The following is a 20965-nucleotide window of genomic DNA, read 5'->3' as shown; positions in this document are numbered from 1 at the left end:
TTTAAAAACTTACCTCAAATCACGTTAAAATTTATATACATTAATAAGAAAAATCTATATCTAAACCCATTTTTTCTCTATATGTGATAACTTTGGAGAAAAATATCGAAAGCTAAATAAAGAAAGATAACTATTATTAATTAATTAATTAATTAAGGAATCCTAATGTTAAAGTGATTCAAAAGCTAAACAAAATTCCCTTAAAATTATGCATTTTAAGGATTTTTTCTTTTTTTTTTTTCTTTTGTTTTTTGGCCAACTTTCAAGTTTTAGTAGATTTAGTTGTTTTTTTTTTTGGGGTTTTTCTTTTTTTTGTTTTTGTTTTTTTTCTTTGGCCAACTTTCAAGTTTAGTAGATTTAGTTTTTTTTTTTTTTCCTTTTATCTAGAATTTTTTTTTTACTTTTTTTTTACTGTACAATCATACATTTTATATGCATGTTTTCCCCTTCTATATTTTAGAACTTCTTTTTCAAGTACACAAGAAATTTTTTTTTTTTTCATATTTTTCTTACCACATATTGTAGGATTCATTTTAAATATTTAAATATAATAATACAATAATTAGAAAAATAAGTGAAAAGATAATTTTATCTACTACAAAATTTTTTAATGAAGGGTAAAAAGTTCAGATCACTTTTTTTAGGGTCTTCACACTTTTAATATATCATATTTTATAGATTATAGATTATAGATATAGATAAGCTATCGGTTCTCTAAAAGATAACGGTGAGGGCATTGAAAATTTAAATTACACATTTCTTCATTTCCTTTATTTTTCTAACATTGCATTAAGCAAATTCAGTAAATTTTATTTTTAAATAAAAATATCAACTTCGACAAAAAAATTTATTATTTTACCTTATTTTATATTTATTTAATTTTGCATTTGTTATTTTTTTCTATATATAATTATATGTATATGTATTAATATTGGAGAAACTTTCAGAAATAGCTTAACTTTCAGCAAATTGGGAGCAGATAGCCTAACTTTTAAGATTATAATTTGTAACCAATGCATCAACAGTATGCAATTGACTGTATTCGATAAAAAATATAAATACAAATATACAATGAGTAATTACATGAATCGACCTTTTTTTCTCTCTTTTTTTCTTTTTCATTTTTCTTACTTTTTTTTCTATTTTATTTTTTTCTTTTCATTTTTTTTCTCTTCTATCTCTAACTTCTATTTCTCTTTTTTTTTTCCTTCTAGTCTTTTTGTCCTTTTCTCCCCCCATCCAAACCCTACACCACCCCTTTTTTCATTTTTTATTTTTTTCTGTTTTTTTCTCTCTCTTTTATCTCTAGCTTTTTTTTTTTTTGTATCTTTTTCTTATTGTTTTTGTTCTATTTTATTATTTTGTGCACTTTAAGAAAATATGGCTACGTCGGATGATAATGAAAGTATCATAATTTGTTATTGTATTTGTATGTGCATCATCATTTATATTTGTGTATGCGTTAATGCAATTTTATTTATATTTTATTGCTCGCAATATATTTGTATTGATTTAGTGATTTATATTTTTATATTTGTTGATATAATTGTATTTGTATTTGTATTTTATAGTTCACACTTATATTTGTATTTTATAGTTCGCACCATCATTTATATTTAATACAATTCACACTTGTATTTTTAAGAATTATTTTGTATTTGTATTTTATAGTTGACTACATATTGTATTTTTTATTTTGTGATTTTATTTTGTTTGTATTTGTATTCTATTTTTATTGATGCACTTGTATTTTTAAATAATTAGTTTGTATTTGTATTTCTAAGTTGATCGCATATTTATTTGTATCTATAATTTCATTTGTTTCATTTTTGTATCTGAATTTATAACTGACTGTATTATTTGTATTTTTAAAAAATCAAAAAATAATTATTACTTTTCTTTCTATGAACACTTGTTCTTATATTCATTTATATAAATTATATTTTATTGATACAAATTGTATAATAGAATGATAAATTAAACAAATACAAATGCTAAATTATGCAACTACAAATGTTACATTTGTATCAAATGGTACATGTTTATACAACTTGAATAATACACATATAAATGATACTTGTTTATACACAAATACAGATGGTAGATTGACATACAAATACACACACTTCTATTTCTCTTCCAAACTTGTTTCCAGAGCTGTTTGCGAAGAGACCACTATTATTCATGGCTTCGACAGTTGGAAAATTCACTGTCATCGATAAAATCACGCAAACTAACTCAAGACCGAGTACAACAAAGGTGAGGGTGATTCTTGATTTAATGGACATATTGCCGAGTAGGTTGAGGCTTCAATTTATGGACAAAAAGACTAGTAAAGTTTAGAGAATTTCAAGAGTTTATCTATGATAACTTACCATCATATTGTAGCCATTGCAAACATCAAGGACACAATGATAGTAAGTGTCGCTTGCTACAAGAAAATGTTGAGATTATTAGAACAAGTTTGAACAAGTGAAACTAGTTAATAGTAGCAGTTAATAGTTTTTTATTGTTTCATTGCCTTAGTTACTGTTACATTGCTTACTTGTACAACCGGTTAGTTAGTTAGTTTGTAACAACTTTTCAGTTAAGAGAGTGATAGTTAGGAAGCTTCTAGATGATTCTAGAGATTTGATACAATTCTATAAATAGTCCCTAAGTCATTTAGAAGTTAGTAATTGTAATTGTTTCTTCTCAGTTCATATCAATGAAATCCTCTACTTTCTTTCCACTTCATTCTCTTCCTTTATCTATTCTATTTTAGTTATGAGATGGTGTATGTATGTTGTTAGTGTAAGTTTTGCCAGAGATGTTGTATTTCAAAGAACTTGTATTTCCATTTGCTACCAAGCAAAGTGATGACAATGCATCAAATTTAGTGCAACTATATGAAGATGGCACCAGTGAGACAGGCTCAGATATGCCTGAAGATCAAGGTATAGAGGAGTTGACTCAAGATAATTCAAAACCTAAACATTTGGCTAAAGTATTACCATAAGTGCAGTCAGACATTTTCATGCCAGCCATCACAAAAACTGGTGGTGCTCAGCCTTCACCTAGAAGAACTCCAAGAATAAATAAGGAACCTATCTAGTTGAAATATTACACTACAGAAGGAAGGAAGAAAGGCACCAGATCCCATTGCTAATTATCTATATTATGGTAATACTTCACTAACATATCAATGCTATGTGAACAAATTTTCTACTTTAGTGTAGCCATAAAAATTAGTGAAGCTATTGCAGATGAGAAATGGTTTCAAGTCATGAAGTTGGAGGTTCAAGCTCTTGAGGAAAATAATACCTGGGAGGCGGTTGACTTATGGACAGAAAAGAATGTCATAGAATCAAAATAGGTATATAAAATCAATTACAAAGAAAATGGTGATATTGAAAGGTTCAAAGCAAGACAAGTAACAAAGAGCTATAGTCAGCAAGAAGGTTTAGACTATCATGACACTTTTTCACCTGTTGCTATGATGGTAACTGTCAGGTGTGTCATTGCTCTAGCAGTTTCAAGAGAATAAAGTTTGTACCAGATGGATGTGTATAATACTTTTTTTCAAGGTGATCTAGATGACGAAATATATATATGCAAATGCCTGAAGGTTTTCAGCAAAAGGGTCAACATAACGTCTGCATGTTACTAAAGGAGCTTAAAAATCCCTCAAGACAATGGAATATTAAACTCACTTAATCTTTGTTGAAGGTTGATTTTACTCTGAGTACATATGACTACTCTCTGCTCACATTGAAGAAGACAGGAGGAATGATGATTATATTGGTATATGCAAATGACTTTCTCATTACTAGAGACAATGAGTCTATGATTATAAAAGCTAAGAAAGCACTGCATTAACAATTCAAGATCAAGGACTTGGGTGAGCTTAAATACTTTCTAAGTATTGAGATATTAAGATCAAAACAAGGGATCATTTTAAATCAGAGAAAGTGCTTGCTTGAATTGATCTCAGAGACTGGTCTTACTGGTGTAAAGCTTGCACTTACACCTGTGGAGTCCAATATTAAACTGGCCTCTGTAGAGTTTGATGAAGCTACATGTATAACCAATGATGTGGTTTTGAAGGATGCCTCTCTTTATCAAATACTTAGTTGGAAAAACTTATGTATGTCACAATTACTAGACCTGATATTAGCTATGCAATACATATTAGGGTTTTTGTCCTAATTTTCTTACCAAATTTAAGTTTTATTTTTCTTAGAAGTAAAATCAAAGTAATACCATAAATACTTTACCTTTTTTTGAAAAAAAATATAAAACTTTTCCATATTTGACAAACCTATTTTTTGGAAGAAAGGTTTTGAAACTCTATAAATAGAAGATCCCTCTTCTCATACTATAACACAATAACATCCACAATGTATTTGTTATGAGTCCTGTTTAGGAGGAGATTTTCTCCAAATAGTATTTTTTTTATGTTTTTTGATATTAGTTTTCAATAGGTAGGTCACTTGACCAAATCCTATCTATAATATGTTTTTTAGTATATTTTTTTTGTCGTCTGAATTATCACCACAATGATTTGTAACTAATAGCTTCTGCAGGACGCCATCTCAATTTCGAACCCAACAAGTGGTATCAGAGCATACGGTTCAAAGATCCAGTAGTGTGGTGAGACAAGATTAAACTAGTTCAAAGCAATTTCAAAATCAAGCTACAACTAGTTTGGTAATAATGACGATTTTGTTTAGCTACATGTGGAGAAGAAGTTTTAAGCATATTTCAACAGTACTGTTGCTGCATCTTTAAAAATAAAAATAAAATATTTATTTTTAACCCATTTTTAACCATAATATTTTAAATCTTATTTTTAACCATGACAAGTAACAGTGATGAAGATTATGCGAAGAACAAAATCATGCATGCGAAGAAGGTGTATCAAATTATGTCAAGAAAATCAAGCCAAAAGAGGTTTTTGTCCAAATTTTCTTACCAAATTTAAGTTTTATTTTTCTTAAAAGAAAAATAAAAATAATACCATATTCACTTTTACTTTTCTTGAAAGGAAAATATAAAACTTTTCCATATTTGGCAAACCTCTTTCTTAGAAGAAAAGTTTTGGAACTCTATAAATAGAAGACCTCTCTTCTCATAACATAACACAATAACATCCACAATGTAGTCGTTATGAGTCTTGTTTAGGAGGAGATTTTCTCCAAATAGTATTTTTTTTTTATATGTTTTTTGATATTAGTTTTCAATATGTAGTTCGCTTGACCAAATCCTATCTATAATATGTTTTTAGTATTTTTTTTTTGTCATCTAAATTATCACCACGATGGTTTGCAACTAATAGCTTCCGCATGACGCCCTCTCGATTTCGAACCCAACAGTTCAGACTTTAAGCCAGTTTATGAAGATGCCTAAAAGATCACATTTTCAGGCTGCACATAATGTGGTTAAATATTTGAAAGGGTCAGTAGGACAAGGCATTTGGATGAAGACTCAAGGCACTACAAATATAACTTGCTGGCGTGACTTTGATTGGGTAGCCTGTCCTAATACTAGAAGGTCTGTCACTGGTTATGTGATACAATTTGGTGGATCATTGGTGTCATGAAAATCTAAGAGTAACATATACTTTATAGGACCTCAGTTGAAGTTGGATATACAAACATGGCTTCAACATTGGCTGATTTAACCTAGTTGGAGGGTTTAATCTCAAATTAAGGTGTTTCTATTCACAAACCTATCACAGTATTGAGTGATAGAAAATCAGTTATTCAACGGGCAGCCATTCCTATATTTCATGAAAGAACAAAACATATAGAGATTGATTGTCACTTCATTAGAGATAAGATCAAGATTGAGTTAGTCAAGACTATGTATGTTCCCACACAACATCAGGTGAAAGAAATATTGACCAAAAGCTTGAGTCATGAGCAGCATTCTCATCTCCTTAGCAAGCTTGGTGTGGTTAACATCTTGCATCCTTCAGCTTGAGGGGAGCGTTGAGATTATTAGAACAAGTGAAAGTAGTTAATAGTAGTTAATAGTGTTTACTGTTTCATTGCCTTAGTTACTGTTGCATTGCTTACTTGTACATCTGGTTAGTTAGTTGGTTTGTAACAACTTGGTAGCTAAGAGAGTGATAGTTAGGAAGCTTCTAGATGATATTAGAGACTTTGTACAATTCTATAAATAGCTCCTAAGTTATTTAAAAGATAGTAGTTGTAACTATTTTTTTCTCGGTTCATATCAATGAACTCCTGTGCTTTCTTTATGCTTCCTTCTCTTCCTTCATCTGTTCTATTTCAGCTATGAGATGATGTATGTACGTTGTTAGTGTAAATTTTGACAGGAAAGAAAGTGAATAGGATTCAAGACGATCCAAAAGCAGTTGATGGAGTCTCGGTTGAAAAAATTCAAGGTGATGCAAGAGATTATTTGAATGCTAGGTAGTAGCTTATAAAAGACAATGATAAGGTGTAACATAAAGCAGTGACTAAAGATTCAATTCCTCAACCTCTTGGTACAAGAAGTGAGCAACTGAATTAGGGTGTCAACTCAAAAATTCATCACAAAGCGGGACAACCTGATAGAGTACAACTGATCATGAATTAACAGCAACTTGATAATTTCCATATAATACTAATAGGAAAAACGAGGTTGTGGATGATGAACATGGAAAAGATGGCCAACAATTTAAAGAGATGGATGCCACAACGGAAGTTGATTTGGGAGTAGTCATACATGATTTTGAGGTTTCCATGTGAGCCAAGGAGTTAAGCAAAGGTAAAGATACGACTAATGATGAGAATTGGACCAATTGTGACATGAAAGCAAGACATGGGCACCGTAGTTAACACCTTGATTCGTGACAATGAGCCGAGCATTGTGACAAAGAAAGGTGTTCGATCAAATTCCTCAAAGGACATTATTTGTCCCAACTCTTGATGCTTTTTCGATTAGAGAGGAACAACATCCTAGTACGAGTAGTCCTATATTTCATGATGAACATTAGGAACTGGCTAACATGTTGCTTGTTTGGTTTTATCCATCCCCATTTTGAAGCCCTTAATGGATACTTTGAACAATTCAAAGTAATATTAAGTGCCAGCACAATCCGTGGAGCCATTTGAAGAGCTACAATATGGCTCTAGACAACAACTAATATCCATACGGAGTGACCAAAATATGGATACAATGGTGGTATCTACTCCAGTGCACTCAACCAGTAACATTAAAGCTAAGAGTGACCAAAGTGGGGGATGAGCGCGAAGAGTTGGGCAGACATGATGGAGAAGGAGCTGCAGCTTACATATCTTACGATACGCGACAAGTTGAGCCCAATAGCTCGTGTTTGTGTCTAGTTGTACCATGATAGTTCCACCACTAGCAGCAGAACAACTTATGGTTCATCAGACAAGTGCTCCAAATAGTGAAATTAGGAATGAAGATCTTCTATAAGATGCAGATTTTTTTGATGAAAGCCATGAGGATGAAAGGTTGGATATCTGATTTGCAAATGATGCTAGGGATGCTGACATCTCTCCTAGGTAACAAAGAAGTGAAAAACACAAAGGTAAAAGCAAAAGTCATGGTAGACATCATATTTAGAATGATAAAGTGTCGGGGGAATTGTCCCAAGCAACTATCAATGATAGTGACAAAGCAAAAGAAACAATGTTCAACTACATCAAGATGGTTCGACAAACGCAAGAAGAATTAACGTATTTTCAAGAACTCTTGAACAAGGTTCAGGAAGGAGATAAGGAGAAGAATCAAATTGATATAGGGCTACAATTTTTTGAATTTGTCACAAGTACAAAGATGAAGGGGCCAAAAAACAAATGGGGACAGTATTTTTGAGCCAAAAAATAAATAGACTACGTTTGCTCCATTTCAAATAATTCAGGAGCCCTTTTCCGTGGAAACAATAGCTTTAAAGTTTTCCTTTTACCCTTAATTAAGTGATATACAACCACATAAATATCTAAAGATTATTTTAGGCCACAAATTTTAAAAATCGTTCTTTTTCCTCAAATAACGTGTCAATTCAAATGGTGTCACATAAATGTTATGGAAGGAGTAAGACGATTAACAACTTTTAGCTAAAAAGCTAAATAAAGCAGACTTAAATTAAGAATAAAGATGCAATTTTTTTCTAAAAGGAGTGTAAGGCCTCATAAAAATTTTGACTCTAGGCCACAAATGCTATCAACTTAAACATGTTAATCAACTTGAGAAAAAATTTCATATAGATTCTATATAAAAAAAATGATTTTTATGGTTGGGTTTGACGTGCAAAATTGTGCTTATAATGATGTGGCATTTGGGACTAACTCAACTTCAAAATTTAGCTCAAGATGGGAGGATTGCCCAAGTCCATATAAGAAGACCACAAGGCCATTCTCCGAACACTATTAAAGTAGGACTCTAACCCATTTTAATAGTGTTGAAAATAAAATAACTATCTCCGGTATGCATTCGTTTTTATCGATTTTGTATTAAAACATCTGTCTAGTTAATATACTTCGTCAGTGCACTAAGTAGCTAACTAGTTTGTGGACAAATCAGTAGAAATTCTTTATTGACATGCTTGCTTTATGTGTTTGTCAATAGCTACCTGTTGTAAGTTAGAAAAATTATCATGGGCAATTTGAAACAACAGTTCGTTTTTTGGGCAGGTTTCATCTGTTGTGCTTAGTGAGGACATTGCCAATCTTCTAGATTTTATAGAGAGGTTAAATGATGGACGTGTGCAAAGTTCAGTTCTTAATATGGATCAAATTGAAGAGCTGACAATTTAGTCTGCATTTTTTCATCAATATTACTATTTGTTTTCGGAAAGTTGTAATGGCCAAATCATGTCTTGCATATCAAAAGAGATTCATGATCTGGTCCAGTCACTTTTTCATCAGAGTGGAGAAGACACACTGGTTAAATTAAAGGATCATGACGTTCCTCGCCTCCTGGAAAATATCAAAAGTTGTATTAGCTCACATAGCTATGCTGAATCAAGTCATGTGACCATGATCGAGGGTCATTTGATTGAACTTTTGGATGCCATCCTCATGTATCTCCACTATCTACCCCAATGTTTTTCTGAGTTGATTTTACCATCAATGACTCAATAGTCAATATGAGCTTCTTCAGAAAGTATTTGGCAATTTAAGAGATTTCCATGGGTTGAAAGTAAATGGTTGCTTTGATTATGAGATAATCGAATATGTCTTACCTCAGATTCAACTTATGACTCAGAAAGTAGTAAAATTTTTTCTACTCTTTTGGATTACCGACTTGATGTATCAGACAAATCAGATGCCTCTTGATTTAATTTGAAGATAGCTACTCTACTTATGGAGGTTATTCCTGTTGAACTGCATGTTATGCACATATGTTCTACGTTCTTGAAAGCTTCAATGTCGGCAGAAGTTGTACGCTTCATCAAGCAACTCTTAGAAGAATCTCTAGACATTCTTAGAGAATCACTGATTCGTATACAACAGCACATCACTAATGATATTACTCCGAGCCCTTCAGCGTACAACTTTCATGTCTTGATAGAGTTCCTATTGATTATTCTTTCTGATGTGCTCCTTCATGAAAAATAGTTTGTTCTCTTAGCACATGTTGGAGCACTTACCAAGGATGTATTCATTCTTGTTTGAAATTTAGAAAAGAACGCACAAAGTGAAGAGAATATGAACGGAACAAGTGGTGCAAGTCTAAACTTGCTGGAAAATATTGAATTTCTGAATGAAGATCTGAAGAGTGTTTTCTTGAAAGCCCCTGCAGAGTCACCTCAGCTCCACTTCCCCTTAAGTGATGGACCACTCTTCATGACTCTTCTACTCAGAAACTTAAATGACTTGCTCAATTCTAATGTTTATTCAGTTGCTTTGATAAAAGAAGAAATCGGTCAGCTGAAAGAAGACCTAGAGCTCATAAATTCGTTCTTTGGGAAAGTTGAGCAAGAATGGAATAGAGATCTTTGGGCTCGTAAATGTGGCATATGCAGTGGAACATGCTATCGACTCAATTATTGTCAGGATAATGGTCTCTTGCAGCTTATCTTCGTATTTCCTGATACCATAGGAAAAATCAAGCTTGTATAAAAAGAGGTACAAGAAAAGATCTCCAAGAACACAAGTACAATTTTTGTGAACTCTCCCAACAAGAAAGTTGAAAACAAGTCATCAATAGTTGGTAAAATAATTATAGGTTTTGAGGAGGAGACTGAGTGGATAATTAGGAAGCTCACCAGCGGACCAATGGAGATAGATGTAATTTCCATAGTCGGCATGCCACGACTTGGAAAAACTACTTTGGCTTACAAAGTATATAATGATAAATCTGTTGTTGATCATTTCGATGTTCGTGCTTGGTGCGCAGTCAACCAGGAAAGTAATGAGAAAAAGTTGTTGCAAAAAATTCTCAATCAAATACATGGTTTGGAAGAAAGTGACAGTGAGTATGAAATAGATGATGACGTTGCTAATAAGCTGTAGAAACGACAGTTTGGAAAGAGGTACCTTATTTTCTTGGATGACTTGTGGGATGCTACAAGGGGTGGGCATGGTACGGTATTTTAAACTTCGGTATGGTAACTTCAGTTTTTGGTATCTAAAAGAACAATACCATTACCATACCAAATTAGTTCAGTATGGTTCGGTATTTTTAAATTTGGTATTTTACGATTTGGACTATGTTATGTCATCTGCTGCTGTGCTGTACTATGTGTTTGTGTGATATCTCGTGACTTGAGCCGGGGGTCTTTCGGAAACAGCCTTTCTACTTCATCAGAGGTAGAGGTATGGACTGCGTACATCTTACCCCCCCAGACCCCACTAAGTGGGAATACACTGGGTTTGTTGTTGTTGTTGTTGTTGTTGGTATTTTACGATTTGGTAATTCGGTAACCATACTTTATTTGATTTCTAATTACATATATTCATATGGAAAAACTACAACTTTAAATTTAAAAAATGTCTCAATCATGTTAGGGTAACAACTATCTTTATTTCTCAATTACACAAAATTAACATTTCAATCACGATTGAATAGCCCGAGATACAAACTCTGAAAAACATTACCTAAACTTAAGCATAGTGCTCCTAAATAATAAGCTTCCCAAAAAATTTATTTCTGAATAAAAGTTACTTCTGTGTTCAATTGACTAATCAATGATATATAAATATATTTAATAATCTTAAATATAATATATATATATATATGGGTTTTATATGTTATTAAAAACTTCGGTGCGGTATACGGTATTTTGGTATTTATTGCATAAATATCAAATACCGTACCAAATACCAAAATAATTTAAAATTCCTACCAAATACCATAACATCAATACCGCGGTATAAATTTTTTTAATTTCGATCTGGTATTCGGTATATACCATACCATGCCCACCCCTAGATGCTGCAACATGGGATGAGCTAACAAGGCCTTTTCCAACTGAATTTCAGAAAGGAAGCAGAGTTATTTTAACAAGTCAGAAAAAGAAAGTGGCTTTGCATGGAATATCCCACAGTGATCCTCTTGATCTTCGATTGGTAAGACTAGAAGAAAGTTGGGAGTTATTAGAGAAAAAGGTATTCGTAGAAGAATGTTGCCCTGATGAACTAAAAGATGTTGGTGAAAAAATATCCCAAAAGTGTGATAGGCTTTCTTTGGTACTTGATTTGATCGGTGGTATTAGAGTTGCCTCGAATTTTTTGACTCTCTGCTGATTATGCCTCAACATGCCTCCATGTTCCAGCTTGAGTCTTGGCACTTGCCCAGTTTTAGGAAATTGAGTAGATCATGATGCAGTTACTGGTCATCAGTTATTTTTTCTAAAAGTGCAGCCTATTTCTCAGGGGCATTTTCTATATATTTTTGGTGATATATATAGTTTTCTTTGTAACTGCTTGAGGCAGTGTCTTTGTTGTACTGAAGATCAAAATCTTCTTTATCCTCATACCTTCATATTTTGAATTCTTGAGGATTTGATTGTACTCTACCTTCTATATAGTGAATAGCTTATCGTTGCCCGTGGTTTTTTCCCAACTTAGGTTTCCACGTTAAATTTGTGTGTCATCTATTTTATTTCCAGATTTTTTTCTTGATTTTATATGTGTATTGTTCCTTGATGTAAGTGAGTTTCTAACAAGTAGTATCAGAGCCAGGTTCATTCCCGTTTCGGGCTCCCGGTCCATGCGCCAGTGCCAATTAGGCCTGGGCGTGAGTGGGGGTATTAGAGTGGGTAAAAGTCCCACATTAGTTGGGGAATGGACTAGTGGTTTGCTTATATAAACTTGGGAAATCCTCCCCTTATGAGCTAGCTTTTGAGGTTGAGTTAGGCCCAAGGTGCATTTCTTGACATGCTATCAGAGCCAGGTTCAATGATATCTACTGTAACCAAGTTTGATATCGAGAAATTTGATGGAAAAATTAGCTTTAGTATCTTGAAGGTCTAGATGAAGGCTGTTCTCACACACAACGATTTGAAGAAGGCTTTAGATGGCAAGTCTAAGAAGCCTGATTCTATGAACGACGAACAATGGGAGGAGTTGGATGAAAAGGCACTCTCTGCAATTCAACTTAGTCTTTCCAAAGAGGTTTTGTGGGAGGTTATTCATGAGACTACTGCTGCAAGTCTCTGGTTGAAACTTGAGTCTCTTTATATGACCAAAAGCCTTTCCAATAAGCTCCGTCTCAAAGAGCGTTTATACACGCTTCGTATGTCTGAAGGTTCTTTGATCCAATCTCATCTTGATGCATATTATTCAATTATAATAGATCTGAAAAATTTAGAAGTTAAAATTGAGGATGAAGACAAGGCTGTCTTATTAATTGTCTCTCTGCCATCTACCTATAAACACTTCAAGGAGATTATGTTATATGGAAATCATGAAACTTTATCTTATGAAGATGTTCAATCAAATTTGTTGTCCAAAGAAAAATTTGATCTTGAAGTTCATTTAGAAGATAAAACAGAGGGCTTGTTTATTAGAGGTAGATCATAGAACAAAGGGTGTTATTCCGGCAAGACATTTCATTACTGCAAGAAACCTGGGCATGTTATTTCTGAATGCAAAAAACTGAAGAATAAAAAGAAGAGAGAAGAAAATAACAAAATATTGTAGAAAACTACTGAAGCCGGAGTTGCTGAATATGATTCCGAAGGTGATGTTTTGTTAGCTGTCTCTACTGATAAGAAGAACTCTTCTGAATGGGTTTTTGATACTGGATGTACGTATCATATGTGTCCTCGTAAGGATTGCTTTTCAACATATGAAAAAGCTGAATTAGGTGTTGTCCTAATGGGGAATGATGCCCTTGGGATTGGTAATGTACAAATAAGGACCCATGATGGCGTTATCAGAACCTTGACCAATGTTCGTCATATTCCTGGCTTGAAATACAACCTGATTTCTTTGGGTACTCTTGAATCTCTTGGATGTAAATATTCAGCAGAAGGTGGAATTCTCAAGGTTTCAAAAACTGATCTCGTCTTGATGAAAGGAATAAGACGTGGGACTCTCTATTACTTGCAAGGTTCAATTGTGACAGGATCTGCAGCAATTTCCACATCATTATTTGATGATGATCTCACTCGTTTATGGCATATGCGCTTGGGTCATATGAGTGAGAAAGGTATGTCTCTTCTTATCAAAAGAGGTCTTCTCGATAATTAAGTTACTGGGAAATTGGTTTTCTGTGAACATTGCATATTTGGAAAACAAAAGAGAGTGAGTTTTTCAGCAGTTATACATCACACATATGGTCTTCTTGATTATATTCATTCTGATTTATGGGGGCCTTCAAAGGTTACATCTCTCGGAGGAAAATGCTACATGATGACCCTTATAGATGATTTCTCTCGCAAAGTCTGGGTTTATTTCTTGAGACATAAAAATAAAAATTTTCTTAAGTTCAAGAACTTTAAGGCTCTTGTTGAGAATCAAACTTCAAAGAAGATTAAAAAACTTTGGACTGATAATGGCTTGGAGTTTTGTGAGTCAGATTTTAATAAGTTTTGCACGAGTCATGGTATTGCTAGACACAAAACTCTTATTGGGAAGCCCCAACAAATAGAGTTGTGGAACGTATTAATAGAACTCTTCTTGAAAGATCTCGTTGTATGCTTTCTAATGCGGGACTATGGCATCATCGTGATTTTTGGGCCGAGGCAATTCTACAGCTTGTTATCTTGTCAATCGATCTCCTCACTCATCCATTAACTTCAAAATTCCAGAAGAAGTTTGGTCAGGTAATCCGGTGGATTTCTCTAATTTAAAAGTATTTGGATGCCCTACTTTTGCCCAAGTTAATGATGGAAAGTTAGCTCCTTGGGTTGTGAAATGCTTATTTCTTGGCTATGCTTCTGAGTCTAAAGGGTATCGTTTATGGTGTCCTAATTTTTGAAAAATAATTTTGAGTAGAGACATCACTTTTAATGAAAATAATCTATTGTGGTTTGGAAAAGAGTCTTCTGTATTATCTCCTAGTATAGGTGATCCACAAGATACTAGTGAGAAGGTGGAGTTAGACGTGAGAACTACATCTCAGAAGGTTGACCCTAACTTTTCTACAGACCCACAATGTAGCAATGATATTCATGTTGATGAACAAGATTCTAGTACCACCCATCCCGTTGAGCCACAATTGATGGATGATTCTTCTATTGCTCATAATAGACCAAGGAGAGTTATTAGAAAGCCCAACTGATACAGTGATAATGATGGTCTAATTGCCTATGCACTTACAGTTGCACAAGAGATTTCTGAAGGAGTTAAACCTACTTCATATTCGGAGGCAATCAACAGTTGTAATTCATCCCAGTGCTGATAGTAATGCAAAAATAAATTAAAAGTTTGCATAAGAACGGGACATGGGAGTTATATGAACTTCCTAAAGGCCGTCGTGAATTAAGCTGCAAATGGATTTTCAAATGGAAAAAAGGAATTCCTGGTGTTGAAGATGCTAGATGGAAAACTCATTTAGTTGTTCGAGGCTTTGATCAAAAGGAAGGCATTGATTTTAATGAAATTTTCTCTCCCATTGTTCGTCATTCTTCCATTAGAGTGCTTCTTGCCTTCATCGCATTATTAGACTTGGAATTGGAGCAATTAGATGTTAAAACGACTTTTCTACACGGAGAATTGGAGCGAGAAATTTATATGAAGCAACCTCAGGGCTTTGTTATTCCTAGCAATGAACAATGTGTTTTCCATTTGAAAAGGTCCTTGTATGGACTTAAACAAGCACCTAGGCAGTGGTACAAGCGATTTCATGCTTTTATGGTTAGTCAAGGCTACACACGAAGTCAATATGATAATTGTGTGTATTTTCAAAAGTCTTCAAATGGTTCCTTTATTTACTTGTTATCATATGTGGATGACATGTTGATTGCTTCAAAAGACATGTCTTTGACCAATAAGCTTAAGTCTCAACTAAGTAATGAGTTTGAAATGAAGGACCTTGGTGCAGCAAAGAAGATTTTGGGAATGGAGATTTATAGAGAATGACAAGCTGGAAAGCTATACTTGTCTCTGAAAAAATACGTTCATAAAATCCTTGACAAGGTCAATATGAGTAAGAGCAAGTCTGTCTCAACTCCTCTAGCATCTCACTTTAAGATATCTTCTGAATTCTATCCTAAAACAGAGGAAAAGATTGAAATAATGTCCAATATTCCCTACTCCAGTGTAGTTGGCGGTCTCATGTATGCCATGGTATGTACTAGACCCGATCTTGCATACACAGTGAGTATGGTAAGTCAGTATATGCACAATCCTGGAAAGTATCATTGGGATATGGTGAAGTGAATTTTTCGATACTTGAAAGGTACGATTAATCTTGGCTTGGTCTTTGATAGGAACAAGGTGACATCTAATGATGTTGTTAGGTTTGTTGATTCTGATTATGGTGGTGATATTGATAGGCGCAGATCTCTGTCTGGGTACAAATTCACTTTATGTTCTGGTTCTATTAGTTGGAAAGCATCTTTGCAATCTATTACAGCTTTATCCACTACAGAAGTGGAGTACGTTACAACTACTAAAGGTGTGAAAGAGGCTACATGGTTACGTGGTCTTATTCTTGAGCTTGGTGTTTCACAAGATACTACTGTTGTGTTCTTAGATAGTCAGAGTGTAATATATCTAACAAAAAATGATGCTTATCATTCCAAGACTAAGCATATTATTGTGAAATATCATTATATCAGAGATACAATGACTGCCGGAGAGATTATAGTTAAGAAAGTGTACACTTCGGAGAATCCGGCAAATATTCTTACTAAGCTACTTCCCATTGCTAAGTTCAAACATTTTTTGAATTTAGCTAGTGTTTACAAAACTTGATTGCCCTTCAGGGCTTTTATGGTAATGACGAGAATCTACTAAATGTGAGTCAAGGTGGAGATTGTTAGAGTTGCCTCCAATTTTTTGACTCTCTGCTGATTATGCCTCAATATGCCTCCATGTTCCAGCTTGGTTCTTGGCACTTGCCCAGTTTTAGGAAGTTGAGCAGATCATGATGCAGTTATTGGTCGCCAGTTGTTTTTTCTGAAAGTACAGCCTATTTCTCAGGGGTATTTTCTGTATGTTTTGGTGATATATATAGTTTTCTATGTAACTGCTTGAGGTAGTGTCTTTCTTGTACTGAAGATCAAAATCTTCTTTATCCTCATTCCTTCATATTTTGAATTCTTGAGGATTTGATTGTACTATACCTTCCATATAGTGAATAACTTGTCGTTGCCCATGGTTTTTTCCCAACTTGGGTTTCCACGTTAAATTTATGTATCATCTATTTTATTTCCAGATTTTTTTCTTGATTTTATATGTGTATTGTTCCTTGATGTAAGTGAGTTTCTAACTGGTGGAGTCATTTCAAGGAAGGAAAAGAAAGAATTTTTGTGGCTTGAAGCTCTCAATAATTTGAGTTCCTTTATTTTTAAGGATACAAAGAAAGTGGTAAAGGTTATACAATTAAGTTATGACCATTTGTCAGATTACCTAAAGCCTTGATTTCCTCACCTTGCAAGTTATCCGAAGGACAAATATATGGTAATATCCGAGTTGAAAGACTTACGGAGTGCTCAAGGACTTGTGGAACTAACTGATTTGAAAAGTGCGGAAGAAGTAATGAAGGTTTATGTGGATGAGTTAGTTTCTAGTAGCTTGGTAATAGTGAGAGGTGGTAGCAAAAAGAGATGCCAAATTCATGATCTGGTGCATGACTTCTGTTCGATTAAAGCTAGAGAGGAAAAGGTTTTTGACATCACAAGTTCAAGTGCTTTGTCTTCCTCCTCCTCCTCCTCCTCCTCTTCTTCTTCTTCTTCAGATCCAATGCTACGTGGGATGACCATTCATTATGATGACATCTTCATTCGAATGAAATTCCATTCCTGTTCAATACAGATGAGAAAAATCCTTCTATTAAACACCTTTTCTCTTTGAAGATACACGTGAATCGTGAGTATCTGTATAACAATGTCCTTCAATACAACTTTCACTTAAGACACCTGAGGCTTCTTAAAATGATGGACCTGACGGATGTAAATTTCACAGATTTTTTGATGAATGAAATAGGCATGCTTGCTTATTTGAGGTGCTTAATCATCCGGACAGAGGCAAAAGCTCTCCCTCTATCATTTTCAAACCTACGGAATCTAGAAACTCTGGTAGTGAGGAATGGTGGAACAGACATGGTATTATCGCCTAGTATCTGGTGTCTTGTAAAGCTACAATGTGCGTCCATCTATAATTGTTCTTTCTTTGATTCAGATATTGACGAACCAACAAAGTTAGAGAATCTGACAACAATAGATCTTCTCAACTTTTCCTGTTCGGGAGGCTCAGAGGATATTTTCACAAGGTTTCCCAATCTTCGAACCCTTGGATTCTGCATTAGTAAATCAATGGATTGTTCAGTAGAGCATATTTACTTTCCAAGATTTGATGTTCTTAATAAACTTTAAAAAGTTTCAGCATATTTTGTGTGCAGTGGGTTCGATCTGACAGTAGATGCACTGTCAAGAATTGGGAGATCACTACCCAACCTTCAAAGGCTTGGACTAGTAAGGGCAAGCATCCATGGTGGTGAAGAATGGAACATGGCAGAAGTCACCTTTGAGAATCTCAAATCTCTAAAATTCGATAATATGTCTTTTTCTGAATGGCACGTTGCAGATCAATCCTTTCCCATGCTCTCGAGGAATTACTTAAATACTATTGCACTAAGCTAAAATATATCCAAGAAAGTTTTGGGGATATTGCTTCATTTAAGTTTATTTCAGTGTGGGGAAGCCCTCAACTTATAGAGTTGGTGCTCAAGATTAAGGTGTTGCAGAAACGATGGGAGAAGACAATCTTGAGGTACACTACAAAGGTATGCTATTTTAGAATATGTGATTATATAAAAATTCATTAACTTGTTTCCTACATTAAATTCCCTCTCACAATATGTTTTCCAATATTGCTTTTAACATTTATAATCCTCTTTCTTTTAACATTTATAATCTTCTTTGCAGTGAGAGACAGGTTGACCAGAATATTAATATGTAGAGACCTCATATGATGGATTGATCCTCAAGACATTTATACCTTGTTTCTATCCATTTAGTTAATTCATAACGTTGGGGTTAGTAACTGATGTACCAAGACTTGATTCATTTCAGTTCATGTCCAATACTTAGTATTTTCTTGAATGGACTTTGGAAGTGATCAATTTTAGTAATGGTCTGAAATACTTGTTTTCTTTATTGGAATGGATGAGATCTGATGCATTATATACTGTCGCAGTTGTAATCGTCATCCAGAACAAATCATGAAACTAGCAAGTTTCAATGTCCAACTTGGAATTGGTCAACATTTTCTCTTAATGGTCTTTTTTCATATAATTAACTTTGTATGATCTTTTCCATGATTTTGCTTGTATGATTAGGTAAAATTATAAAGTATAATACTATTACTGGAATAAAAGGAATGATGTTTTTCATTGATTGTAGATTGAGTATAAATAGATTCTATACCGCAATGTGATAAACTAAGAAAAGGTTAATACTTATCTACATATAACCCAAATACAAAAGAGACCTAAAGGGAAGGAACTACTAAATTGAAATTTAAAAATAGAAGTTGATTTTATCCTTTATTACATCCCCGCAAGTTGGTAGTGTCAACAACACCCAACTTGGATAATTGTTGTACAAAAGAGGCTTTTGGAAGTGGTTTTGTGATTATGTCAGCCACTTGATCAACTGAGTGAAGGTGATGTACTTCAATATCTTTATTCTGGACCTGTTCACGAATAAAGTGGAAATTAATGGCAACATGCTTCGTCCTACTATGAAAAATTGGATTGTAACAAATGTTAGTGGTGTTTATATTATCACAAAAAACCTGCGGAACCCTTTTAAGTGAAAGATGAAGTTCACGAAGAACATTTGTGAGCCAGTTGGTTTCTACAACAGCAACAACCACACCTCTATACTCAGCTTCTGTAGAGAATCAAGATATTGAGTATTGTTTCTTTGAGGACCAGGAAATTGGTGTGCAACCTATGAAAATAACATAACCAGATGTAGAGGTGCGATGTTCTAGATCACCAGCCCAATCCAAATTAGAATAAACAACCAAACGAGAATCTGGAGCTTTTGTAATCCTTATACCATATTGGCAGGTATGGCGAAGATCACGAAGTAACCGCTTGACTTCTTTCCAGTGAAATTGACGTGGGATTTGCATAAATTGAGAAACCTTGATAACTGTGAAGGCAACATTAGGACGTGTAAAGGATAAGTAGTGAAACTTCTTTATTACCCATCGATAAGTACCATCAGTTGGAGGATCATTCACTGAAGCTGTCAAAATGGTAGTTGAAGTCATAGCTGTAAGTGCTCCTTTACAGCCTATCATGTCAACATCATCTAAAAGATCCATAATATACTTGTGTTGGGACAAAACAAGACCATCAGCAAAAGAGATAACCTTAACACCCAAAAAATAATGGAGCTGTCCAAGGTCTTTCAAAGAGAAGCGATTGGAAAGACCTTCTATTATATGACGAACCCCATGAATTTGATTTCCAATGATGATTATATCATCTGTATCGCTAAGAGCATAGACAATGAACCCAAGATTATGCAAAATAATAAAGAAGAATCAGATTGAGACTTAGTAAACCCAACAGTTAACAAATAATTTTTGAGCTCAGTGTACCATGCTTGGGGAGCTTTTTTCAAGCCATAAATCACTTTGTTCATCTTGTAGACATGGGTGGAGAGGCTTCGATCTTCAATGCCTGGTGGCTTCCTCATATAAAATTCTTTCTCAATACATCCTTGTAACAAGGAATTATTGACATCGATGGATAGGCCAGTTATATAGCGTCGCAATGGTAAGCACCAAACGAATAGTTACTGGTTTGACTACCGGGCTAAAGGTTGAATGGTAGTCTAATCTTGGATGCTGGGTAAATCCCTTTGCAACAAGCCGAGCTTTGTACCTATCCATGGAACCATCAAATTTATGTTTTATACAAAACAACCACTTGCACTCAACCACATTCATTAAAGGAGAAACTAGAACCAAATCTCGATTCCTAACAAGGGCATCAAATTCAGCTTTCATGGCTTTTCTCCAGTGAGGGTGAGAACATGCTTGTTTATATGTACAAGGAACAAATGGCAAGGAGAGTTGGACACTTACACTAAAGTGCTTGGGTTTGAGATTATTTCATTTAGAGTGTGTGGCCATAGGATGAGTTAAAGTGGTCACCACAGGTGAAGGAATGGGTGGAGTCAAAGTAAGTGTGCTCTGGGAAGGGTTGTAATTAGGTGATTGAGAAGGTAAGCTATAAGGAAGTGGCATCAATGAGGTGTTTGGATGTGGACAATTTTTATATTAATAGGTGATTAATGGTTTGAATGATGGTGGTGGTTGAGTATTATTGGGTAGGGGTGGAATTGCAGGTGGCAACAAAGGAGAATATA

General features: G+C 34.3%; 1 pseudogene; it reads left to right on the top strand.

The window, feature by feature from the left end:
* The first annotated feature begins 2809 nt into the window (after positions 1 to 2809).
* On the top strand, positions 2810 to 17950 carry LOC107872026 (annotated as a pseudogene).
* Positions 17951 to 20965: the final 3015 nt, after the last annotated feature.

This window comes from Capsicum annuum, unplaced genomic scaffold (genome assembly GCF_002878395.1).
Source record: "Capsicum annuum cultivar UCD-10X-F1 unplaced genomic scaffold, UCD10Xv1.1 ctg998, whole genome shotgun sequence".
In the NCBI taxonomy this organism is placed as follows: Eukaryota; Viridiplantae; Streptophyta; class Magnoliopsida; order Solanales; family Solanaceae; genus Capsicum; species Capsicum annuum.
Note: the sequence above shows the minus strand (reverse complement) of the source record. Positions and strands in the feature narration are given on the sequence as shown.